Raw genomic sequence first — 23,779 nt, 5'->3', positions numbered from 1 at the left:
GAAATCTCATTAGATTCTATTGGACAGGTACTCACCTTGTGAGACTATCTTATGGGCCTTGAATAATTTACACGCGTCCAATGAATCCAATAGCGATGTTGAATAAGTGACGCTTAAAAATGTAATGGCGGCGCGCGTCAACTCCCGCGTAGTATGACGAACACGTAAATCTAAGCATTTGCTGTCTTTCTTTGTCTTTAGACTTAAAATGGTGTCGACGACTCCGCGTCGGTTCTTGGAACACAAATCCTGGTCACGGCACCAATGTTGTGAACTTTCCCAATGGTGTTCCACCGTTATTTTTATCGATACCAACTTTTTTGGTGTACAGTTATAAGTATTACACACTACCCGCACATATTTATTTATTTATTATCATTGTTATGTCCATCGGATATAAAAATCTAAATGGACGAGGATGTGAAAAAGCCTATTTGAGTAGCCAATCAAATGGGCGCAAAAACCATCATCTTTTGAAAAAAATATGAATAACAATAATTACAATACGAGAATAAAAATAATCACAAATTAACATAGATATGACAAATAACATCAAAACAAAGATTGTAAAATATATAGTCAAAGCTCAACAGATCTTTTAATTTTCCTTACAAAGCTACTAGATGATTCTCCAAAACTCGAAATGATTTTCCACAGAAGTAAACGTTCGAATACATGCAGCTATCGGTTCATTATATCCAAATAGAGTTCTGTGAAAACTGTTCTGAAGCAGAGTTGAATTTCGCAGCGTTCTGCTTGGAATCCGAAAATTGACCTTGGAACGTCGCTCGGGAGCATCAATTTCTCCGTTTATCAATTTTGCAATGATCAATGCCTGTTGAATTTTTCGTCGGCGTAGCAACGTATCAATCCCTAAAAGCTGACATCTTTCCGTACATGGTGGTAGATTTTCAGGGTCTCGCCATGGTAAGTGTCGCAGCGCCAAACGAACAAAGCTTTTTTGAACTCTTTCAATTCGTAAATTCCACGAAATTTGATAAGGCAACCAAACTACTGATGCATTTTCAAGAATTGGCCGGACAAGTGAACAGTACAACGCCTTCAGACAATGAGGATCCTTTAAATCCTTAGCAATTTTCGAAATGAAACCCAATTGACGTAATGCCTTAGTGATTATAAGTGATCGATGCAAATCAAACGATAGTTTTTCATCAAGCTGTACTCCTAAGTCGCTCACCTGATTAACTCTAGTCAGAACTGAGCCATCAAACTGTAATCGAATTTTACAGGACTCATTGTTCGATGAAACGTAATAACCAGACATTTTGAAATATCAATGAGTAGTTTGTTTTTACGACACCAGTCAACGAAAAGCTGAAGTTGATGTTGTAGTCGACGACAATCCTCCAGAGTTCGAACAACTATATACAATTTCAAGTCGTCTGCATAAATTAGTTTCAAATCATCTCCAAGAGCAAATGAAACATCGTTGAAAAATAAAGTAAACAGCAAGGGTCCCAAATTACTACCTTGTGGAACTCCTGAATAGTTCGTGAATTGCGATGATGTGTTACTATCTAGTTTCACTCGTAAAACTCTGCTAGAAAGGTATGAGCTAAACCAAGAGATAAGCTGTGCAGAGAAGCCAAGACGAGATAATTTACTCAGAAGTATTTTGTGATCAGTTTTGTCAAATGTAGCCTTCAAATCCGTGTAGATGACATCCATTTGTGCCTTATTTTCCATGCAAGCGATACATTTAGATGTGAACGTTAATAAATTTGTTGTAACGGATCTTCCTGGTATGAATCCGTGTTGATCGAATTAGATGTAATTTTTTGCTCGGTCCAATATAGCTCCACTGACAATGATTTCGAAAAGTTTCGAACATGCAGAGAGACTGGTTATTCCACGATAATTCTCCACGTTTCGCCTATCACCATTCTTGAATACAGGGCACATAAATGATTGCTTCCATACATACGGAAATTTTCCTTGTTCGAATGATCGATTAAAAATAGTGCTCAAGGGTTCAGCCAGAGCAGTAATGTAACGAAGCAAAACAGCGGGTGAACCATCAGGCCCAGGTGAGAACGAACATTTTAATTTTCTAGCAGCTAAACAAACCATCACAGGAGTAATTACAAATGTGTTCAAGTTGACCATGTCAGCAGGAACGCCAGCCGTAGCAATTTCTACCTCTCTCACAGACGTAGAGCTATTCGAAAAAACGCTTGAAAAATGTTTGGCAAACAACTCACACGTTTCTGAGGCTGACGTGGCAACAGTATTATCAAGAAAAACATTTATAGGTATTGATGAACCTTTCCGTTTAGAGTTTACAAATCGCCAAAAACTACGTGGATTACGCCGAAGATTATTCTGCATTCGGAGCACATAAGATCTGTATAATCTAGTATTAAGCAATTAATATGCATTGACAGATCGATGAAAATTAGATACGTTGAGCTAGGTTCTACGATGATGAAGATAACGTTGACATGCATTGCGTTCACGTTTCAGACGGCGTAATTGTTTAGTACTCCATGCAGGGGAAATCTGTGGTCTTGTAAGAGGAACGTTTAATTCAAGCCATCGGTTTATCTCGCAACAGAATCCTTCAGCCATATCATTAACTTCACCGGAGGCAAACAATGTAGTCCAATCAATGTTTTCTAAATGATCAGTGAGGGCAGAGAAATCTATCAAACGATAGTTCAATGGGTGCGACGTACTGCGATTATCATCGCTCGTCTGTACATTATCAGTATTAACGCGAAGATAAATGCAAAGCGGTAGATGATGGGTGTCAACAGGGAGTAGCAGCAAAGGGCAACGATCGACTCTGATATTGCAATCGTATGGACAAAATACCAGATCAAGTGTGCGACCCAACAAATTGTACACTAGATTCACCTGGCCGAGGCCCAAAAATTCCATGCCATGAAGTAGTGTGGAACTGGATGGTGGCAATTGCAAACCATTGCAAATGATACCGCTTTCGCTCCTTGTCCAATGCATGCGTGGCTGGCTGAAGTCACCACATACTAAAACAGCATCGTCAACGAGTCCATTACTTAAAAGATCGTTCACAGTTGCGATGTGGTAATTTATCACGTTCAAATCCATACTCCGATCTGGAGGGATATAAATAGCACATACCGTTACATTTTTATTCTCTATCCTCAATGAAACAGAGACCTGCTCTAAATGTTGTCCATTGGTTGTCCTTATTAATCTGCATGTGTATCGCCGAGCCACTGCAATCAGAACGCCACCGAATCGATTTTTGTCACTATTTCGAATAGAACGATCGCAGCGGAACACATTGTAGGCAGTTCCAAAGAGCTGAAACGATGTGATGCAATCATCTATTCCAGTTTCGGTTAAAACAATTATGTCGACATCACAATCTGTGGCCGCCAGAAACAAATCGTCGATTTTCGTTCTCAATCCTCTCACGTTTTGATAATATATTGAGATGTTACTTTCAAGGTCAGGCAGCTGCTGTAAACTACAGTGATTGAATACGGAAGAATCAAATAAGTCCAAATACTCGCCTCTGATGGGAGCTCTCGAGCTCCCACCGTCCTCAAAACAATTCATTCATGCAGATATTGTCCGGAATAGTTAATCTAGCATTGTTGCTGGTTGCTCTCGGGACTAAATGGTCAGTTTGATACATCTAATACATCTAATAAATGGTCAGTTTGATACATCTAATACATCTAATAAATGGTCAGTTTGATACATCTAATACTATGCCTTGATACTAAACTACTTTATTTCAAGAAAAATCGACATGAACTATATTTAATTAAAGTTAACTACGTACTACAGCAGAAAAGACTAACATATTTAAGTGGTAATCGATCCGTTCACTACGAAAGGTTTTCTAAGACTGATTTGGTACTAAAAAGACGTAGCGCACAAAGATAAAGCAATTTGCATATCGCTGAGCTTTCTCTCTAACTTTTATGTTGTATTTAGATGCATTTTACTCCTCTCACCTCTTATTATCAACTTCTCACTTTCGTTAAATGCATTTTGGCTGTGCTTACGTGCTCTACTGTCATTTCGATATATATACTAGAATCACGAGTGCTAGTGCAAAAGAACAACAAACATTATTATTAATATTATGGTTGTTATTATTATTATTATTATTATTATTATTATTATTATTATTATTATTTATATTATTATTATTATTATTATTATTATTATTATTATTATTATTATTATTATTATTATTATTATTATTATTATTGTTATTATTATTATTATTATTATTATTATTGTTGTTATTATTATTATTATTATTATTATTATTATTATTATTATTATTATTGTTATTATTATTATGATTATTATTATTATTATTATTATTATTATTATTATTATTATTATTATTATTATTAATATTATTATTATTATTATTATTATTATTATTATTATTATTATTATTATTATTATTATTATTATTATTATTATTATTATTATTATTATTATTATTATTATTATTATTATTATTATTATTATTATTATTATTATTATTATCATTATTATTATTATTATTATTATTATTATTATTATTATTATTATTATTATTATTATTATTATTATTATTATTATTATTATTATTATTATTATTATTATTATTATTATTATTATTATTATTACTATTATTATTATTATTATTATTATTATTATTATTATTATTATTATTATTATTATTATTATTATTATTATTATTATTATCATTATTATTATTATTATTATTATTATTATTATTATTATTATTATTATTATTATTATTATTATTATTATTATTATTATTATTATTATTATTATTATTATTATTATTATTATTATTATTATTATTATTATTATTATTATTATTATTATTATTATTATTATTATTATTATTATTATTATTATTATTATTATTATTATTATTATTATTATTATTATTATTATTATTATTATTAATATTATTATTATTATTATTAATATTATTATTATTATTATTATTATTTTTATTATTATTATTATTATTATTATTATTATTATTATTATTATTATTATTATTATTATTATTATTATTATTATTATTATTATTATTATTATTATTATTATTATTACAAGGATAATTAAGTATATCACGTCACTATAAAAATTCACTATGTATCTCACGACACTATAAATCTTGTATAATAAACGTCACATCACATATGCGCATTTCGAATACAATTTATATTCTTCTTCAGTGTGATAGTTATGTTTAGTTATTGAAAGAATGCTGCAATGTTGTTCTTTTTTTATGAAACGGAAGTAGATAGATTTCTACAACAGGTATAAACACCTCGAAAAAAAAATATCTAATTTGTTTAGGGTAGGGATAGGTTAAGTGTTTTCTATGTTTGTCTGTCCCCTGTGTGTAGGTAGTAACTTAAAGAGCCAGTAAGACCTATTTCCTTGGTCTCTTTTTAGTAAAGAAGTGGAATTATGTTTGAAAATTTCTAGACTTTCTGCGAATCTAATTTCCATGGGTTGGAAATTTGTCTTAAAATTTTTATGTCATTTGTAGTGAAATCGTGGTTTTCGGAAAAGGCATGCTCTGCTACTTTCGACTTGAAATGGTGTGATAAACCTCGTTCCAAATCCTTGGATGCTTTTCCCTTTTTTCGCTATGTGTTCCTTGAAACGGATATCTAATGATGTCTTTGTTTGTCCAATGTATAATTTATCACAATGAGAACATGAAATTTTGTATACCCCCGATTTTTTCAATTTGTCAGTAGGATCTTTTGTAGATCCTAGTAAAGTTTTCAACTGGTTGCTAGTACTACTGAACACTAAATCCAAGCCAAAGGGTTTTAATTTTGATTTAAGTGGATATGCCATGTTAGAGTTGAAGTCTACCGATATTCTTTCCAAGTTTTCTGATAGTGGGGTCAAAGTTGTAAGTGATATTTTTTTCAATGATCTTCATTTCTTATCGAGGATTGTTTGGATTGAGCGCTCCGGATATCCATTGAGTTTTCCAATTTTGAAGATAAAATTTTTCTCTTTCACTACCGCATCATCTCTGAGGGGCAAGGTTAGCATTCTGTGAAACATATGGTGAAATGCTGCCATTTTGTGTTGGTGAGAATGGTTAGAAATATTAGGTATAACTCGCTCTGTATTGGTCGGCTTCCTATATATTTCGAAAGATAAAGTTTTTGCCTCCCGTATAATAAGAACATCTAAGAGAGGTAAACTGTTGTTTGTCTCCCTCTCGCAGGTGAATTTTATGTTCCTATGTAAATTGTTGATTGTATCCAAAATATTTTCCAAATCGTTACGTTTGATGATGCAAAATATATCATCAACGTATCTCCACCAGCGATTAGGTAGTAATCCTTGTTTATTTAAAAGTTCTTCGAGGTTTGCCATAAATAATTTTGCATAAAAATGGGGAGAGCGGATTACCCATTGGGGCCCCTTGTAATTGTTTATAAAATTCCCCTCTGAATTTGAAATAATTTACATCCATGCAAAGCCGGGTTAGAGTAAGGTAAGACCTTACTTTGCATTTCCCTAAACTACAACTCTTTTGTTTAACTAACCAAAAAATTAATGACGGACCTTATAGGAAACAAAGATTCGACCCCCTTCCAGAAATTATTAAAAAAATAGATAAAACTCTCATAGAATGTAATTCTAACTTCGATATCAATCTCAGCCGCCTCAAAGTTCCTAACCCTTCATTACCAAAAATCAAAGGATTACCTAAAGTCCATAAACCTGGAAATGAAATGCGGGAAATCATCTCTTCAGTAGGAGCCCCTACCCAAAAAATCTCCAAATGGCTAGTGGAAGAATTCAAAAATATGCCGCAGTTTCAGTGCAAGGTTTGCCGTAGTGTGCAGGTTGTTTACAAAACAGACATTTACCAATTGATCTTCATACATAATCAGCGTTTTACACGGATGTATTCCGTCTTGATCACAAATGATGTAAGATGGAATTTGTTTACGTATTTGCATACGTACCACTCGCACGCCATTCCGGATACCGGGAAAAATTCCTACATACTTCCCTTTCGATGGGAAGAACTGCGTACTGCGACATACTTTCCCGAACGAACTGATCTCTGATCTGCGAAGGAAGGTCATGCACGCGTACTTCTATGGCATTGTCCACCATGTACACAGGGATTTTATATTTAACATTGTCGTGATCAATACTGTGCACCCCGTTATTAACCAGAGCAAATGCAATTGCATCTCTTTCACGTTTGAACATAATATACACACAGTTAGACGCCTTGTTGAATTGAATTTCACTTACATCATTAACGTTTAGATGCATTCGTTTCTTAAGCAAAATTTCAATTTCGATTGCTGCTGGTCTAACTTTGCAGCGCTTGAAATCAATACAAATTGAATTTGGTTTTTAGGCCAAGTTTCAGGCTTGTTAAATCATATTTGCTCATTTCATACACTCTATTGTTCACTGCACTGTATTGTCTTTGTTTCTGTCGTCTCGACCGTAAGAAATTTTCGACTGTGTCGGATGAGATGCGAGCACGAACTGTTATTATTATTAATATTATTATTATTATTATTATTATTATTATTGTTGTTATTATTAATATTATTATTATTATTATTATTGTTATTATTATTATTATTATTATTATTATTATTATTATTATTATTATTATTATTATTATTATTATTATTATTATTATTATTATTATTATTATTATTATTATTATTAATACATCACCGGCACGGTATTAGTGGACTATCGGTTGTAAAAATTGCATATCTTTTCAAATAATTTTCAATTCATTGACGTTCTTGACGTTGATTTCTTGCTCACAACCTAATAACCTCTGCAAACTAGATGAATTTATCAGGCAGTTTTTTTATAATTTGTACCTGTTTTTGACCATCGTTCGTAAAACAATACTAATGAAATTGGTAATTTTCCACTTATCTCGCTTTAGTTCCGGAACCGGAAGTTGGATCCGGATAAAATGTTTCACAAATATTTAGGAAACTATAAAACCCTTCACTTGAATCTAAGTTTTTGGAAATCGGTTGAGCCGTTTTTGAGAAAATGGAGTGCACATTTTTTCTGTAATATTCACACAGAAAAAAATATGATCCATATAAAATTTAATTCCAGGCTTTTATTTGAACATAAGTTTGTCAAAATTGGTTCAGCTATCTCTGAAAAAAGTGAGTCCCTCCGGGCCTCGGTTGAAAAGTCGATTTTCACAGTAATTGCATAGCCTTACATATCGAAACCATTGCTTAAAAGTCTTAAAAAGTAAGAATATGAAGAAGGAATTCCTTTAAAATGTAAAGATGGCAAATTTACTTTACGTAAGCGTGATCGGTAATACGTTCATGATCATTTAGGGGTTAACCTATTTGTGCATAGGGCACGGCAACCGGTTTCATTGGGAGAGTGTTTCGGGTGTCAACGTGCAAATCTTTAGTAGAGAAAAAGAAAACAGTGCGTGATTATTTGACCCGCAACAATTATCCAAGTTCACTTATCAACAGACTGATAAATAAATTTGTGAACAAAGTGAGCGATGACAACCGAAACGAAAGCAATAGTGGCCAAACGGTGTACCGGTCGCTTCATCATGTAGATGCACTTACCCCTGCTCTAGCTAAGATTATTAAGAGGAACCACAAAAATGTGCGTTTGGGGTTCAAGTGCATAAAGACAAACGCATCACTTTTTTCAAAGCTTAAGGATTCCATCTCGAAGCTTTCAAGGCGCAATGTAATCTATCGCATTCCGTGCATAGAGTGCGCTAGCTCATATATTGGCTTAACCACACAGCAACTGAAACAGCGGTTGTCTGGGCACCGTTCCTTGATACAGCGGTACCAAAAATTCGTCTCGTCGGACACCGATCAGACTGAGAGCAAAGCGGATGAATACAAAAAGACAGCGTTGATGGTTCATATGATTGAATCTGAACACAGTTTTGATTTGGACAGTGCAAAGATTCTAGATCAAGACAACAGAATCAATGCACTGCAGATTTTAGAAATGTGTCACATTTTCACAGACGGTTCCACCATCAATTTCAGAACCGATACACATAATTTGAACGCAGCATACTCTGGTTTGTTGTACTCTCTCTCACATTAACAATCAGTCTCTTTCTTTTTCTACATCTACATCTCCTCATTTTCGCTGTCTATTGCTCATCTGTCTCTTTCTGATTTTTGCTGTATAATCGGCCATGACTGAAAAGTTTCAATATTCAATCTGGTTTGATGTGCGGGGGAAGTAACTGTAAGTTAGAATAAGGATACAAATTCAATTCAAAGTTTGTTAAAAATCAAAAATTTGTAAAAAAGAAAAATTTTGCAGAGAAAAATTTTGTAAATATAACTAAATTTGGGTTTGAAACAACAAAACTAGATATTTAATTTTTCTCAGTGGATTAGCTTGTTGCAATAAATATTTTGATAATACCAACAAACATTTTACTTGTGCGTTCCTGTCAATTTCTTGATAAACAATTTCATAGTAAATTCAATTTGTGAAATCAGTTTAAAATGAACTAATTTTGGACAAAGTTAATATTTATAGTGCTTTGAATTTACAAACTTGGCAGTTGAAATAAATGATAGGATATTAACTTGAAATGATTAGTATTTCAATTTACGCTTTTGTTTATTAAAATTATTCATGTAGTTTTGTTTTTACGAGTGAAACGATTTCTTTCGAAATAATTTGAAGGATTGTTTTTGGTACATTTTTCTTCAATGTATATATTTGTTAGGAATTCCAATTACATTTGTATTACATACATTTATAATATTTATTTACATACCACAATCAATCCAATATTACGTTTTAGAGTATCCAATGATTCGGTGCCCTTCCGGTAAAGACAGAGATAACCTGCATCAAATATATGTTGTAAAGAAAGCGTGTAATTGCAGTTTGTAATATTATTCATTATCAATACTAACGTTCAGATTGTTGAAAAGTCCGCTGAAAAATATATAAGCAGATAAAATTTTAATTTTGAAACACAAAAAAAAACTTTTCTGTTCATTCACGATTGAAAAAAACAGAAATAGGACTGACACGATTCTTTTGAACAATAAACTTTGTTGTATGATTACACAAATAAGGCAACAGATAAATTTTCTGTGACTCGTCGTCATTTTTGTATAAAACTATTTCGTGCCGTTAAAACTTGTACATACGTTTTAAGAAATGAAAGTCATGAAGTCCATCATATTTCCCCGTTTTTGCACTTCGGAATTTTTTTGATATCAATAAAGGCTACGGCATAATGGCAGCCATGAAATTTTCTTTAATGCAACACTTAACCTAAGAAGCAATAAATCAAATAGCCCACAACAAGAGTATAATAAATGTACTTTAGAACCCTCAAATTTGCTTTGACTGATACTGTCATTAAATGAACACACACACACAAAACTAGATTTATGAAAGAATTCAACTGACAATAATTTTTTAAAGAAAATTTTTGACTGCAATATAAAGTACATTTTTTTTTATTTTTAGTAAAATAGTTAGTCTAGGTAAAGGGTTTTATAGACACTTTAAAAACTATATTACTTGTCAAAAGAGACACTTATTATAGCTGTCATAAAACAGGTAGTGATGGACGTATAAAAACCAAAACTCCTATAAATTACAATCAAAACCATAAGGCATTCGAATTGTTACTTGGGAAGTATCAAAGAACCTATTAGATATTTCAATGAAAAGAAAAACCTCATTCAAAACAATCTAAGAGCCGAGCGAAAACCTGTATGAATTTTCAAAACATTAGTTCCAGTCTTACAAAAAGGATGAGCTTGAAACAGATCTTGGAGATCCTCAAACACGACTACTCTCTTACAACATTGACATTCGAATAGGGTATGTTATGCAATATGTTAGTTGCAGGTCAACTTTTTAAGGTATACTATTAGCAATCATACACCACAACAATGAGCTAATTGGTTGGATTACAGATCTCACATTGAAAATCATGTGGATCATGAAACTATTTTAGAAAATTCTGCGGACATCGACACAGCAATTGATAATTTGAATCATTACATTATCGAAGCTAGAAATCTTTCAGTTCCCAAAGCGCAAAATAAATTAAATTCTCATATCATCGATGACAATCTTCAACTGCTCATTCGGTTGAAGAATGTTCGTCGACGACAATATCAACGTTCTCGTGATCCTGCTATGAAAAACATAGTTAAGGATTTACAAAAAGAAATTAAACATAACTCTTTTGCGAAATGAAAATTTCGCTAATGAAGTTGAACAAATTAAACCATATTCTAAACCTTTCTGGAAACTTTCTACGGTTCTTAAGAAACCTCAGAAACCAATTCCTGCTCTCAAGGAAGGAAATCAAATACTTCTTACAAATGGTGAAAAAGCTCAAAAACTTGCTCAGCAGTTCGAGAGTGTACACAATTTTAATTTGAACGTTGTGAGTCCTATTGAAAATGAAGTTTCACTCAAATATGAGCATATTTCAACCCAAGTGTTATCACACGATGACATTATTGAGACGAATTTTGACGAAATTAAATCAATTATTAGGAAACTCAAAAACATGAAGACTCCTGGTAATGATGGAATTTTTGATATTCTTATTAAAAATCTTCCCGATGTTGCCTTGAGACTCCTGGTTAAAATTTTCAGCAAGTGTTTTTCATTAGCTTACTTCCCAAAAAGATGGAAAACCGCTTAAGTAATTCCTATCCTGAAACCTGATAAAAATCCAGCAGAAACATCAAGTTATCGACCAATTAGCTTACTTTCTTCTATCAGTAAACTTTTTGAAAAAATTATCTTGTTGAGAATGTCTCATATAAATGAGAATTCAATTTTTTTACCAGAACAGTTTGGATTTCGTCATGAACATTCAACTACTCATCAACTTGTAAGAGTTACGAACATGATAAAAGCAAATAAATCTTCTGGGTTATCCACTGGAGTTACTCTTCTAGACATAGAAAAAGCATTCAACAGTTTTTGGCACAAAGGTTTAATAGTAAAAATGTCTGATTTTCAGTTTCCTATATATTTGATCAAAATGATTCAAAATTATTTAACTGATCGTACTCTTCAGGTTAGCTATTAGAATAGTAAATCTGAATTGCTACCCGTACGAGCCGATCTTCCAAATCTACCCGTTGGTTGTCAGAAATCGCTATTCTGTGACGACACTAGTCTGTTAGCCACAGGTAGAAATCTAAGAGTGATCTACAGTCGCCTACAAAGAAGTTTAAATATTTTCAGTGATTATCTGTCAAAATGGAAAATTAAACCAAATGCAGCAAAAACGCAATTGATTATCTTTCCTCACAAGCCAAGAGCTTCTTTTCTTAAACCAAACAATAATCACATTCTCACATTGAATGGCTTGGAATTGACATGGTCTGATCAAGCTAAATACTTAGGTTTAACGTATGACAAAAAATTTACTTTCAAGGATCACATTGAAGGAATCCAGGCAAAGTGTAACAAATATATTAAATGTTTATATCCTCTTATAAACAGAAATTCTAAGATCGGTCTAAAAAACAAGTTGTTAATTCATAAACAAATTTTCAGACCAGCCATGCTTTATGCAGTACCAATTTGGTCAAGTTGTTGTTCCACCAGGAAGAAAACGCTTCAAAGGATTCAGAATAAAATTCTGAAAATGATTTTGAAGCGTCCTCCCTGGTTTAGTACAAATGAGTTACACAGACTCACAAATATAGAACCATTAAATGTAATGTCAAATAATATTATAAGCAAATTCCGACAAATATCGATGCAATCTTCAATTGAATCGATTCGCTCTCTGTATTAGTTAGTAAGTTAGTATATAAGTTCCTTTTCCCCATTACACAATACAAGTAGGTTTAGAATTTTCCCTACACAAAAATCTCAGAATTGCGGAAGCAAATAATGTCCTCATGGTAATAACCAAATCATATATATAATAGGGCTGAGAAGTCACCACTTGTGGCTGAACACCCAATTTAAATCTTAATAATTTAATTTTCAACTCATATTCCAATAAATAGTTATTTGAAAAAAAAACCTGTTTTAATCCACCTAGTGGTGTAATGATGCCTTTTTCATGTACATATAATATTGTGGTATTCTATTCAAAAATTTTCTCTTCGATTTTTGAAAGAAACCAAGTGATTGTTTATGCATAGCATACAGAATATAACAGTGCTTTGATTGCGTAAGCCATCCTTAAGAGAACAAAATGGGTTCACTATTATATGCACTTCCGGCACCGGAGCCCGAGAACCGGTATAACCGAAGTCGGTTCGTACGGCCACCAACTAACATGACACACAAACTCTTCTAGTACGCACCCTATAACTCCGGATTCGGATGTCGGATTCAAATGAAATTCAGGAATTCCGTATGGGACCGGGAGACCTTTCATTTGAATCTAAGTTTGTGGAAATCGGTTAAACCATCGCTGAGAAAAGTGAGTGGGATCCATTTTGGTATATATGACCACAATTTTTGGTACTTCCGGAACCGGATACTGGAAACCAGGATAGCCGGAATCGGTTTGTTTAGTCGTCTACTGATAATGAATATCGATTTGTGTAGTTTTGAGACCAGTTTAGAAAAATTTTCACGTTTTTTGTTTCGCCGGTTTAAGTGACGGTGTACAATATTGAACACACTTTACCCTATAATTCCGGAACCGGAAGTCGGATCCGGACGAAATTCAGGAATTATGTATGGGACCGGAAGTACTTTTATTTAAATCTAAGTTTGTGGAAATCGGTCAAACCATCGCTGAGAAAAGTGAGTGAGATCCATTTTGGTATATATGACCACTATATCTGGCACTTCCGGAACCGGATACCGGGAACCAGGATAGCCGGAATCGGTTTGTTTAGTTGCCTACTGATAATGACTATCGATTTGTGTAGTTTTGAGATCAGTTTAGAAAAATTTTCACGTGTTTTGTTTCGCCGGTTTAAGTGACGGTGTACAATATTGAACACATTTTACCCTATAATTCCGGAACCGGGAGTCGGATCTGGATGAAATTCAGGAATTCCTTATGAGACCGGAAGAACTCAAAATATTGCAATCATTACCAAGAACATTTGAATCTAAGTTTGTGGAAATCGGTGAAACCATCGCTGAGAAAAGTGAGTGAGATTCATTGTTTTATATATGACCACTATTTCTGGTACTTCCGGAACCGGATACCGGGAACCAGGATAGCCGGAATTGGTTTGTTTAGTTGCCTACTGATTATGACTATCGATTTTTGTAGTTTTGAGACCAGTTTAGAAAAATTTGCACGTTTTTTGCTTTGCCGGTTTAAGTGACGGTGTACAATATTGAACACACTTTACCCTATAATTCCGGAACCGGAAGTCGGATCCGGATGAAATTCGGGAATTTAGTATGGAACCGAAAGTCCTTACATTTGAATCTAAGCTTGTGGAAATCGGTCAAACCATCGCTGAGAAAAGTGAGTGAGATCCATTATGACCACTATTTCCGGTACTTCCGGAACCGGATACCGGGAACCAGGATAGCCGGAATCGGTTTGTTCAGTTGCCTACTGATAATGACTATCGATTTGTGTAGTTTTGAGACCAGTTTAGAAAATTTTTCACGTGTTTTGTTTCGCCGGTTTAAGTGACGGTGTACAATATTGAACATACTTTACCCTATAATTCCGGAACCGGAAGTCGGATCCGGATGAAATTCAGGAATTCCGTATGGGACCACGAGACCTTCCATTTGAATCCTAGTTTGTCAAAATCGGTTCAGCCATCTCTGAGAAAACCTAGTGAGATTATTTGACACATACACACACATACATACACACACACAGACAGACATTGCTCAGCTCGATGAACTGAGTCGAATGGTATATGACACTTGGCCCTCCGGGCCAATTTTCACTAGTCGGTTTTTCAAGTGATTGCATAACCTTTCTATATGAGAAAGGCAAAAAAAATACACCACAACAATGAACTGATCACAATAATCCACGAATTGATCATTGATTTTATTCCACGATATCACTCGTATAAGGTTTCTTTGACGAAAAACGTTATAAGAACGTCATTTAGTAATATTTTTACTCTTAAAGCACACAGTTTATGAAAATCTTCTCATAGTGCAGATGAGTCTATGTATATAAGTTTAACACTCCAAATACCAAGCCTCAAAAAAAGTTTAAACGGTAATTTTGAGCTCTCATAGCTCAGCTGTTTTTCAACGAACCTCAATAAATTTTACACCCTCGAATTTTGTGAATTTCGTAGATTGATTCAAAAACTTTGTAGGAAATTATTGGTAAAGAAAAACCAATGAAAATTTGATTTTTCCCGTTCCAAGTTTTTTTCACGAGACCAATATGCCCTATCTGCTTTCCTATTTTCTTTCCTTTGGCATAAACGTCGCATGAAAAATATTGCATACTTCAACTTTACCGAGTCATAACTTTGTTGTTAGTCAACCGATCTTCAAAATTTGTTCGCCATTGGAAAGGTTGTTAATACTTCTAGAAATAAAATGCACTGAAAAAAACGAAAAATGAGGTTGTCTACCCAAAGTTATAATGAAAACTGTAAATAGATGACCAAAGAAAAGGTGAGACTTTTTACAATGATCGTAACTGTCTCGAAATTCAAAGCGATCACCTATATATTTTTACACATCATTCGATTGCTAGTGATACCAGCTATAATTTTCGCTCAACTACCATTCCTGCACAATCAAAAGAAAACATAAAAAAATCGATGAATTTATAAATATATATGAATTTTTCATTTTTTTTTCACAGATGATAAAGCGATGACATGTACATTTTTTTGATTCAAAATATTGCAATCATTACCAAAAACAATGTATTGATGACCAAAATTATATATCCATTCAAAGAATCTCAAGAAATTTGGTACAAATACAGAGAATTTCTATTATTGGGAAAATTTTGCCAAACAAAATCAAATCAAAACTTTTGAATCCTATGACATATATTTTTTTTTATTATTTTAGTTGGAAATTTATTATGAACAAAATTTACAAAAAACCGAAACTTGGATTTCACTGAAAATCATAAAAATTTTGATAAATATACCTAAACTCTAAAAATAATTATGTATTTGTATTGGACAAAAGATCTAAACAATTTTTATGCACAACGGAATTGATAACTGCTAAAATTAGGTTTTTGTTTTAGGTTTTCCGTAAAATCTCAAAAAATCGGTAGAAGATGGGAAATTTCTAAATTTCTGATATATATTGCGCTCCAACGTTTCTGCAAATCAAAGTGAAAATATTGGAATCTGTGTTGATTTCATCTGTTTCAAAGAGACGCAGAATTTGTTTTTTATTATTAAAATAAATTTGGTGACCTGAAAAAAATTTGAATTATTTCAATGGCTTTGTACAATAAGAAATAGAACGTAAAATTATATGAATTCCATATACTAACCCATGGCAAAAGACACCAACTACAATTAAAAAAAAATGTTTGTTTTACAAGCAATTAAGAACAAAAACTTATATCTTAAATATTCCGCTATCCTAAACGACATCAACTATAATCAATAGAATATTAAAATTTAAATATCACAAACTTAGAATTATTGCGGAAAATATAGAATTCGAAAATTATTTGAATTTTCTATTAGTAAACAATTCAGAAAAAATAGAATTCCGAATTTAGCACAAAAAATCACACGAAGTTAAGTAAAACCTGTTTTTATCCACCTAGTGGTGTAATGATGCCTTTCTCATATCTCCCTTATTCTCATATAAAAAATGTATTCTTCAAACAGTTTTGTTTGATTTTTGTAAAACATAAAAGCTAGTGCATGAATTAGCAGTGCGGTAAAATTTCATTTTCAATCGAATAATTCAAGATGAAAATGAAATTTATGGCCGCTGACCGTCAGCATATCCCTACTAATTCATTTGACTTTTCTGCCATTTTCATGTGAAGCTCCCGGATTTCATTGTCAGTTGAATAATCGTACCTAGTCATTTGAAGTTTTGCTTGCTCAGTTTCGAGTGCCAAGTAGTGTAGCTCCTTCATTGCCTTCGCTCTTGGTAGTAAGCAAGTTCGAACGAATAGAATTATAAATGGAGTAAAGTTTTAAAAATGAAAACTGAAGGAGGAAACAATTAATTTATGTGTATTCTGTGATTGATATTTCAGCTATCTGGTTTGTCTTTCATCTATTATCTTCAACCAATTCGAATGTTTACATGAACCTCATTTGAAGGCCTTTCTCACACTATTGAAAGAGATATTTTGTTACTTCAAGAGATCAACTGACGGTGGTTAAACTGAGCCTCGATTGAAGAGAAACGAGTGGTGAACTGAATGCTGCCCGTTCGGGCCGTCAGCAAACATTGTGTGTGTCAGAGAGTTAAGTTTACTTCATCAGAGAGATCGTCAATGTGTTCCACATTCAGTTTCAATTGAATTGAATGAAGTTTTACAGCACTGTGAACTAGTGTAACCTACTAAATGAAACAGTTCTCAAGCCATCTTTCTCAGTGAAGTGAGTTCCACTATTTCAGGTACTTATGAAACTGGAATCGCCCCGAATATTGGCTTTGCAGCAGCCTTTGCGATTAGCACCAACCAACCAATCTATTTGCAGCTTAAAATTGTCTTCGTCTCGGAAAACAACGTCTTTGTTTGAATGATATTCATTGAATGAAACCCTACACATATCTCGGTTAATTTTTCAAAAGGGCGTATAAGCAAGTAACAGGAACATGGAAGGGAATTGGATAAAAGGAATTGGGAATTGGGTGAGGTGGGAAAACAGCACAAAACATAAAGAATGGATGCTGAACGATCTGCAGGTGCCAAAATGCACGGTTGATAAAACCTACAACCACCGAGAGGCCTTAGAGATTTTACAAAAGCGACACCATTCTGCATTCCCAAAAAATGCAAAACGATTTAACACTTTAGAAGACAAAAATACCTTATTTTTATATATAACTAATAAATGACTTACATGATTCGAATATTTTTCAATGAAAAATCCAACGTTTGAACATAATTAAAAAAAAATAAAAAAATATCTCCTCCGCCTTTTTTTATAAACATATTCGAAAATATTTTCTGTCAAATACAAGAAACGGATTTTTTTCGTTTGCCTCATTGTTAGATATAGCAGTTTAAAAATAACCTGTTTTTGAACTAGTTTTGCTCATAACTTCGGATCAGAAAACGCTACCTGAATGCGCCAGTCATTAAAAAATTGGTTTTAACAAACTCTAAAAGATGTTCAAAGATACCTAAGGGGCTGTCGATAAAAGACGTCACGCATTTTTTGGCAATTTTTGACTCTCCACCTTCCCTTTGTCACAAATTATCATTGCAACAAAGACCCCCATCTCACCTATGTCACATGTCACGAGTTCAGAATAAATAAAATTCATCTCAATACATACTCAATATGTATGACAAACCATACAAATATGAGAGAAAAATCGATTTATTACATGCTGTCATTAGATTAAAAAACATCCCCAAAACTACAAAGCCATCGAAATTTTTTTTATTACTATTAACTATATAATTTGACAAAAGTATTTGATTGGAATTGATGAAACATTTAAATCATCTGTTTCAATCCTCCTAGGGGTACACAGATATATTATTTCTTTAGCTAAGGAGTAATATTTCCTTCGTGTAGCATACAGGGTTGAGAAAATAAAGATCAAAACCTCATCAAATCGAGATCACTGCCGAAGAAAATCGCTTTTGATCTTTGCCAATAAAGATCACTTCTGATTTGATCTTTTCAAGATCAGTTGACCAGTAATCTTTAAATCACATCAATCAAAATCGGTACTGATATTCCGTCACACAAAATCGGTAGTGATTTTGAGCTAAAATGATTCTTGATTCAGGTAAGTCCAATCATTGGATGATTCGATCATCTTTGATCTTGGTGGAGGAAAACCACATATGACCAAGATAAGACATGACATGATCTACGTCTGAGATCGTTGATCCCCCGCTGAGGAGTGTGAAAATTAGTAACAACGGCAATACTACAGGAATTTGTAACTAAGGATAACGCGTGTCAATGAGACTTTTCCAATATTTTTTTAACGCGTGTCAATGAGACTTTTCCAATATTTGTCAATTTTGTATTTTAGGAAAATGCTCTTTTCACACTCCTTATCAACAGAGTTGGGGAAAATACCAGTTTAGTTACGGAACGGCTTACGTAGTTTCAACATACTTACTTATTCTTATTCTTATCATTATCGAGAATCATTTTAACCGGGTTGTTTTCCGACATTCTAACAACGTGCCCGGCCCACCGTAACCGCCCGACCGTTTGGACGAGGGTTGGTCCTCCCAGCAACTGGTGCAGTTCATGGTTCATTCACCTTCTCCTTGTACCGTCTTCCATCCGCACTCCGCTGAAGACGGTTCGCAACACCTTCCGTTCAAAAACACCTAGTGCGCGTTGATCCTCCGCAAGCATTGTCCAGGACTCGTGCCCGTAGAGGATAACCGGTCTAATCAGCGCATTGTAGATAGTTAACTTCGTACGACGGCGAATTTTGCTCGATTGAAGCGTCCTGCGCAGTACATAATAAGCACGATTTCCTGACAGCATGCGTCTCTGAATTTCTCTGCTGGTGTCATTATCGGCAGTCACCAGTGAGCTCAAGTACACGAACTCGTCGACCATTTCAATTTCATCACCACCAATCAGAACTCGTAATGGGTGGCTGACATTATCTTCTCTCGACCCCTGCCTTTCATTTACTTTGTCTTTGACACATTGATGTCTAGTCCGATCCGCTTGGCCTCAGCTTTTAGTCCGATGTACGTATCTTCCTTGATCTCAAAGTTGCGTGCTATAATGTCAATATCATCAGCGAAACCAAGTAGCTGGACGGAGTTTCTGAAAATCGTGCCACTCGTGTCTATTCTCGCTCTTCTTATCACACCATCCAAAGCAATGTTGAATAGCAGACACGAAAGGCCATCACCTTGCCGTAGCCCTCTGCGAGTTTCGAAGGGACTCGAGTTTATCCCCGATACTCGAACAACGCACATCACTCGATCCATCGTAGCCTTGACCAATCGTATCAGTTTGTCCGGGAAGCCGTAGTCGTGCATGATTTTCCATAGCTGATCTCGATCGATTGTGTCGTAGGCTGATTTGAAATCGATGAATAAGTGATGTGTGGGCACATTGTATTCGCAGCACTTTTGCAACACCTGGCGGATGTCGAATACTTGGTCCGTGGTAGCGCGTTTGTCCATAAATCCTGCCTTATATTGTCCCACGAATTCGTTTGCAATCGGTGAAAGTCGACGGTATAAGATTTGGGAGAGTACCTTGTAGGCGGCGTTCAGCAGAGTTATCGCGCGGTAATTGCAGCAATCCAGCTTGTCACCCTTTTTGTGGATGGGACACATGATTCCTTCCATCCATTCCTCCGGTAAAATCTCGTCCTCCCAGATATTGTGTTTTAGTAGCTCTCATGGTAGTTGGTCAACGCCAGCGGCCTTATTATTTTTCAACCGGCTTACCACCTCCTCGACTTCTTGGAGGTCTGGGACCCCGGTTGTGTCCTTGCACATATCGGCCTGTGGCACATGGCCTCTGCGCGAACGGTTCACCTTCTCGTAGAACTTCCTTGTGTCATTAGCACGGAACAGCTGTTCCATCGCTTCGCGATTTCGGTCTTCCTGTTGGCGCTTTTTTCTACGGGATACCGAGTTTAATCTGTTCCGCGCCTGTCTGTACCGCTCCTCGATTGTTCTCGTCCGGTGTCGCAGTTTGCTCGCCCAAGCTGCATTCTTCTCGGCCACTAACTGTTCACATTCGTCGTCGAACCAGTCGTTCCTTACGTTCGGAGCCGCCGTACCTAGCGTTGCTGATGCAGTGTTACCTATGACAGAACGGATGTCTCTCCAGCCATCTACAAGAGTAGCTGCACCAAGCTGCTCTTCCGTTGGTAGTGCCACTGCCAACTGCTGCGCGTAATCTTCAGCTACTCCAGCATCCCGGAGCCGCGCGATGTTAAACCGCGACGTTCGGCTTCGACGTTTGGTAGCCACCGTCGAAATTTTTGAGCGCATGCATACAGCAACCAAGTAGTGGTCCGAATCTATATTCGCACTGCGGTAATTAGCGAAAAATTTTCCGTCGATCAAAATGTGGTCGATTTGGTTTTCGGTTTGTTGGTCAGGTGATCTCCAGGTATCTTTGTGGATATCCTTGCGGGGATATTCCTCGGTTTCCTAGTTTCAACATATATTCTCGTTTGATGCATCCTATGTTCGATTTTGCAACCGTTTTTTCATTCGCAATAAAATGAATACAGGATAAGAGAAATAAATGCTGAATGAAAGTTTCATGATAATAATCAAAGTTTCCTGATTGTAATCACATTGATATTGTTAATTTGACAGCATTCTATACGCAATAGCAATGCTCTATGCAAAATTAGTTTAAAAATTGATTTCACACCACATAGTGATTAGAGCGACAAAAGTTTTCATATTTTCTTGATATTTCATCGAAGGAATCTTCTTGATAGATTAGACAATATATATTTAGCATCAAGATTTGTTATTATATCTTATTTCGTTATTGATGAGGTATGCCAATTTCATTGAGTACAATTGATCCAGTGGTTCCTTTTTCAAATGGAATACAATTGAATAAACTGCATCAGAATCAGATAAGAGAAATTCTTATGATATACTATTCTCAATGCTAAAAAATCAAATTACTGAAAAATTCGTCTTCTATAAATGTTTTGCTCTTGCTTTGATGCTACAATGGCAGAATTTTATATTTTGTTGCTATTTTCTCATGCAGACTTTCCAATGAGTTTTGATATTTTAACTCTTATTTCAAACTAAATAATGTTATTTTCTACCATTGAGATGTTTGCTTTTAATAATTGGTTTGCAAATCACTTCTACCCGGGCTGTTACTTCTGTGTATGATATTCAAGCTAAAGAATGTAAAGTGTAAACATGTTTTTCTTCAACTTTCTTTGCGTTTCGCCTTCGGCTCGTCAGTGCTTAAGGCAGTTCAAGTAGAACTGCCACCTCCGCCTAGCAGTCCAACTTAAACAGCTAAGCAGACACAAAGCTTACACAACTTATGTAACACTTATTGAATATCACACTGGGTGCAATACCCAATCTGACGTCTCGGGCGTAAACGAATGACGACTGGCTACTGGTCGCCGCAGAGTTTGAACATTTAGGGGTTTTTTGTTTTGTGCAAAAAAGCAAATATTTTGTTTCAACTTTCTTTGCGTTTCGCCTTCGGCTCGTCAGTGCTTAAGGCAGTTCAAGTAGAACTGCCATCTCCGACTAGCAGTCCAACTTAAACCGCTAAACAGACGCAAAGCTTACACAACTTATGTAACACTTATTGGATATTACACTGGGTTTTTGCACAAAACAAAAAACCCCTAAATGTTCAAACTCTGCGGCGACCAGTAGCCAGTCGTCATTAGTTTACGCCCGAGACGTCAGAAAGGGTATTGCACCCAGTGTAATATCCAATAAGTGTTACGAATGACGACTGGCTGCTGGTCACCGCAGAGTTTGAACATTTTAAGGTTTTTTGTTTTGTGCAAAAAAGCACATATTTTGTTTCAACTTTTTTTGCGTTTCGCCTTCGGCTCGTCAGTGCTTAAGGCAGTTCAAGTAGAACTGCCATCTCCGACTAGCAGTCCAACTTAAACCGCTAAGCAGACGCAAAGCTTACACAACTTATGTAATACTTATTGGATAGTACACTGGGTTTTTGCACAAAACAAAAAACCCCTAAATGTTCAAACTCTGCGGCGACCAGTAGCCAGTCGTCATTCGTTTACGCCCGAGACGTCAGAAAGGATATTGCACCCAGTGTTATATCCAATAAGTGTTACATAAGTTATGAAAACTTGGCGTCTGCTTAGCGGCTTATGTTGGACTGCTAGGCGGAGATGGCAATTCTATTTGAACTGCTTTAAGCACTGACGAGTCGAAGGCGAAACGCAAAGAAAGTTGAAACAAAATATGTGCTTTTTTGCACAAAACAAAAACCCTCTAAATGTTCAAACTCTGCGGCGACCAGTAGCCAGTCGTCATTCGTTTACGCCCGAGACGTCAGAAAGGATATTGCACCCAGTGTAATATCCAATAAGTGTTACATAAGTTGTGTAAGCTTTGCGTCTGCTTAGCGGTTTATGTTGGACTGCTAGGCGGAGATGGCAGTTCTAGTTGAACTGCTATAAACACTGACGAGCCGAAGGCGAAACGCAAAGAAAGTTGAAACAAAATATATGCTTTTTTGCACAAAACAAAAAACCCCTAAATGCTTTTCTTATCATTATAATTATTGATAATCACAGCATATATGTTAATATTAATTGCTGGTTTTATTGATATTACTCCGCCAACATGGTTTTGCTGAATGAATTTTAAATACATCAAGAAGCATGAAATTTCGATGTGACCGACCAAACAAACTTTTTGAAATTCTTTCATTCTTTGAGTGGTTATTATCCACATCTGCTTACTACCTATCATTAGATTTCCGAAAGTCAAAAAATCCATAATTCCAAGCGATTTGTGCACCCAAACTCATATACGTTGACTAAAATTGTCAGCTCATAACTTAAGTTAAACCGTGTTAAGGCATCTTTTTTTAACCCATATAAGGCAAAATTTATTAATTTCGTTAATATACTCGTCCCTCCGTGCACTTTTACTGATCACAACAGAAATAATTTCCTGCTT

At 34.8% G+C, this 23,779-nt stretch overlaps 2 protein-coding genes across 2 annotated transcripts in view; both read right to left on the bottom strand.

The window, feature by feature from the left end:
- The window catches only part of LOC131428966 (putative uncharacterized protein DDB_G0286901), a 105,366-nt gene that overhangs the window by 70,801 nt on the left and 10,786 nt on the right, over positions 1-23,779 (bottom strand).
- Positions 9,732-23,779, bottom strand: part of LOC131427131 (uncharacterized) — a 395,071-nt gene continuing 381,023 nt past the window's right edge. Inside the window, exons 3-4 of the mRNA XM_058590067.1 lie at positions 9,966-9,987; positions 9,732-9,894 (exon numbers count right to left, since the gene is read on the bottom strand). The gene's annotated coding sequence lies outside the window, so the exon portion shown is untranslated. The remainder of the gene's footprint in view (positions 9,895-9,965; positions 9,988-23,779) is intronic.

Source organism: Malaya genurostris, chromosome 2, assembly GCF_030247185.1.
Source record: "Malaya genurostris strain Urasoe2022 chromosome 2, Malgen_1.1, whole genome shotgun sequence".
Taxonomy (NCBI): Eukaryota; Metazoa; Arthropoda; class Insecta; order Diptera; family Culicidae; genus Malaya; species Malaya genurostris.
The sequence above is the reverse complement of the archived record's forward strand: the minus strand, read 5'-3'. Positions and strand labels throughout refer to the sequence as shown.